Genomic DNA, 4,417 nt, shown 5'->3' with positions numbered 1-4,417 from the left:
GTCCAAAGAGGTAGAAAAACTTAGACCTGAAGCAATTTTTGACTTCAGATGATGTGCCATGGTTGGCTCTGATTTTTTTTTTGTACTACTGAGATTTGAACTCAGGGCTTCATGCTTGCTTGGCAGGTACACTACCACTTATGCCACATCCCCAGTAACAGTGGTTCAAAAAAACTACTTTGGTAACAAGAATCCCCAGCTAATACCAGAGGGTTGGGAGATAAGTTCCAGTACCCCAGAGAAGTTGAGAGTAAGAGAGAGAGAATGTGTTCCCTGCCTTTTTAAATTGTTTGCTTATTTATTCATATGTGCATACATTATCGGGCCATCTCCCTCCCCCCTCCCCCTGCTCCTGCTGTCCATGAACTTGGGCTAACATAAATGCTTCCTGGGGTTGTGGTAAGGCAAGAGTTGACTGCAAAGGGTCAGAAAGGATCTTTTCTGAGGTATTAGACCTGTTCTGTGCCGTGATTGTGCATGTGTATACTGAGAAGGGAGAACTTTATTCTACATGGAACTAAAGCTGTATAAACCTCAATCAACAGAAATACTAGATTGAAAAAAATACTTTCAAGAACCAAAAATTGGAGAAGTAAATTCCAGTACTGCAAACAAACAAAAAAAATGGAGAAGTAATCCAAGATGTATTTATAGTTTGGAATCTTCATATTAATATTTGTCACAGCCAGGCACTGGTGGCTCACGCTTCTAAACCTAACTACGTGGACCTATTTTAAAGGCACATAGAGCTAAACAGGTTTGCTAAGGCACTGAATTTGGGGAGAGTTTTTAAAAAAGTGCAGTGAAAGATGAATCATTGCCTTCTGGCAGCAACCATCAGGTAGGCTGAGATGGTGAATACAAGTACATCCAGGAGCTGTGGAGGAAGAAGCAGTTGGAAGGACGTGCTGTGCTTTCTGATGAGGGTGCACTGCAGGCAGCCCTGCCAGCTCTGGGCTCTGCACAGGGCTCCCTGCCCCACCAGCCTGCCAAAGCCAAGCAAGGTCATGTCACATACAGGATTCGTGTGTGCCATGGTGGCCACAAATGCCCAGTTCCTAGGGGTGCAACTTATGGCAAGCCTATCCATCATGGTGTCCACCAGCTGAAGTTTGCACGAAGCCTTCAGTCTGTGGTCAAGGAGCAAGATGGACATCACTGTGGGGCTCTGAGAATCCTGAATCCTTACTGAGTTGGTGAAGATTCCACATACAAATTCTTCAGGGTCATCCCTATTGATCCATTCCATAAGGCTAGCAGAATAAATCCAGACACCCAGTGGATAACCAAACCAGTCCACAAGCACAGGGAGATGCGTGGGAGATGACACGTGCAGGTTGCAAGAGTCGTCATGGCCTTGGAAAGGGCCACAAGTTCCACACACCATTGGTGGTTCCCACCGTGCAACTGGAGAAGGTACAATACTCTCCACCTCCACCATTACTGCTAATAAAAGTAATGTTTGTAAAATTCATACCTAACAAACAATTTTGGACAGCCAAAAAAAAAGAATGTATTTGTAGTCTTTTTGTGACTTCAGTGGGCATTTCATAACAATTATTTTGAATTTTGTCATGTAAATAATGTCATTCAGTCTCATTAATATTTGCATCTGAAGACTTACCTTGTTCATTTTTGGAACATCTTTGTTTTCTCTCTTCTATATGCTTTTGTCTGTACATTAGACAGAGTAACTTTCTGTCCACATTTTCATTGACTGACATGGTACCAGAGAAGTCCCTCACCAATCAACCCAGCAGAGATTCCAAGGAATAATACTAACTCTTCTTCACCAAAAGGAAAATAAGCAGCTATAGTTTTTGTTGATTTTGTACTAAGGTCAGGACAGAGTGTGAGGTAGAAAATATGGCATCTATCAGTCCAATCTTCTATCTCCATTTTCCCCAAACATACCTAGTAAACTCTGCAAGATCTCCAAGAGTGACATGACAGATGCAGTTCTTTGGGAAGCCTCAGAGAAGTTGAAATATTGAACACGGGGACTGATTATTCCTTCCCAGGGTAAAACTCAGAGTTGGAAATTTTCTTCTGTACAATAAGTGCTGAAAGGTGTAGTTGTGTGTTACAGGAGGGATATCTATTCTGCTTATGTATAATGAGGCAGAGTCTAGTTCTTTTAATAGTCCCAGAGAAGTTGGAACAGTGGATGTGTGGACCAACTCTTTCTTTCCACATAATATACTTAAGAACTCTTATTTTTTTTCACCTGCTAATACTTTCCCTATCCAAGGAGATAGAGTATCTATGGCATTTTCATGCCCAAGTCACAATCTTCATTTTCTTTTAAGGACTTAAAATGTTCCCATCCCATTAGAGCTTCATGACTACAAAGAGAAAAGCTTCATGATAAACCACCTTTGGAAACTTGTGGTTCATGAGGTGACCCCTTCCCCCTACTGGAAAGGTTGGGTGAATGGGCTCTTTGCTGAACATATGACTGTGCAAGGGGGGTTAATTTTATTGAATTTGATTTCACATTTTTCTAAGATACAAGAGCCTTTCAATTAATTTCTGGAATTCTTACAAAAAGAATGTGTCCATATTATAAAATCAATGCATTTATGGATAAAAGAAGGACATCAGGCTTCCTACTTTACCATTTGGCTGAGGTTACTCTCCTATTTCACTTGCATTTGAAGCAAACTAATATAATATAACAGATAAATACTTATAAGAACTTTCTGGATATCTCAGTAGTAATCTGGTTTTAATGAGTTGTTTTCCATCTACATTAAATTAAAACATACTTGGATAATCTTATATATTAGTTATTATACAGTATGGGGTGCTGTAAAAATGCTGTTCTAATATGGTGACTTTTTTTGTTTCCCTATTGTCAAATAGAATATAGGATTCAGATCTCTTCAATCTTATTGCTATTAAGACAAGTCTCCTTGTCTCCATGTTCAAAATCTTTCTTCTTTCCAGTAATATGGAAAGGGAAAAGAGAAAAAGAACAACATGCAGCCTTCTATTTAGGACATTTCAAAATGGTTGCCTACATCATTTCTCTTCTACTGAAAATAATAATTTTTATTAAAAACTTAGCTGAATTGTTCTGTGCTCAGTTACAATTTCTATCACAAAGAAACTTGCAAGTATAGCTTGCAATGTATACCATGTGAAAAATTTTAAATTGATAAGCATTCTAGACTGAGGGCCATTGAAAGTCATATAAAAAATTTCATGGAAATTTTCAATACTTGCATCATTTACTCAAACAAATAAATAGTATGTATATATGCTTGACCATTTCTTGAATGATAGTGGAAAAATATGTCCATAGCAGTTGGAAGAATTATTGCAATAAAGCTTGTACTAATTCCATTTTATGAAATGATATAACAGGGAAAACTAAACAAAGAAGAGCTGATTTAGTTATATTGATAACAAGTATAAAATTCTTTTTGATAAAAATAATACCTAGAAATAAAGGGTAATACATACTGACAAAAACTCAAGTTATCACATGACATAAATACAAAATTGTATGTACTTAACTACAAAGAATAAATGAAAATTGAAAATTTACTGAGAGCTGGGCATGGTGATACACAACTACAATTCCATCACTCAGGAGACTGAGGGAAGATGATCACAAGTTTGACATGAGCTTAGGCTACAAAGGAGATGTGTCTCAAAAGTGAAGAATATAAAAGAAAAATAAAGAAAATGAAGGAAGGAAGGAACACTTCAATGAAATATAAAAGAAATTGAAAACTCCATCACTATAAGGTGATACTTTAACACAAATTTCTCAATAATATGTAGGTCAAGCTGAAGTAAAATTGATAGGGATATAGCTCAATCGAACAACACCACAAATGGACATGAGTAGTGGACATAAAATAATGCTATCACAATTTAATTCATGTTTTTCATAAAGATAAAAAACCTTTGCAAAAACTGGCTACACTTGTGACTGTAGTACAAGTGGATTTAAAATAATTGTATCATTGAAGATAATATTGCCTTAGCACATATCAGAGAATAAGAACAAAAGAAATTAGAACATTTCAAACTTACTTAACAAACAAAAATTTACTTTAGAACTAAGAAAAATGAAAAAGAAATGGAATTTTATTCAATGGTTAGGAATTAGCACCCTTAAGCATTTGCCTTACGAAATAAAAGATTCAACAATATTGGCATATATATTTAATTTAAAACATTGGGATTTCAAGTGAACAAAAACAATTAAGAGTAGGAATTATAAAATAATAAAACAGAAATCAAACATGATAGAGCATGTTAGAAAACTCATATTAGTTCTTAAAATTTAAATTAAATACATATAAATGGCAAGAATAACAAAAGAAAAAAATTTATACAGAAATATTTGACATAAATATAGACAAATTATAAATGATAAGAGAATAATATAAAATAATTTTAA

The 4,417-nt window shown here is 35.7% G+C and overlaps 1 pseudogene; it reads left to right on the top strand.

The window, feature by feature from the left end:
- The first annotated feature begins 381 nt into the window (after positions 1 to 381).
- Positions 382 to 1,450, top strand: LOC109674776 (large ribosomal subunit protein eL15-like; annotated as a pseudogene).
- Positions 1,451 to 4,417: the final 2,967 nt, after the last annotated feature.

Source organism: Castor canadensis, chromosome 9, assembly GCF_047511655.1.
Source record: "Castor canadensis chromosome 9, mCasCan1.hap1v2, whole genome shotgun sequence".
In the NCBI taxonomy this organism is placed as follows: domain Eukaryota; kingdom Metazoa; phylum Chordata; class Mammalia; order Rodentia; family Castoridae; genus Castor; species Castor canadensis.
Note: the sequence above shows the minus strand (reverse complement) of the source record. Positions and strands in the feature narration are given on the sequence as shown.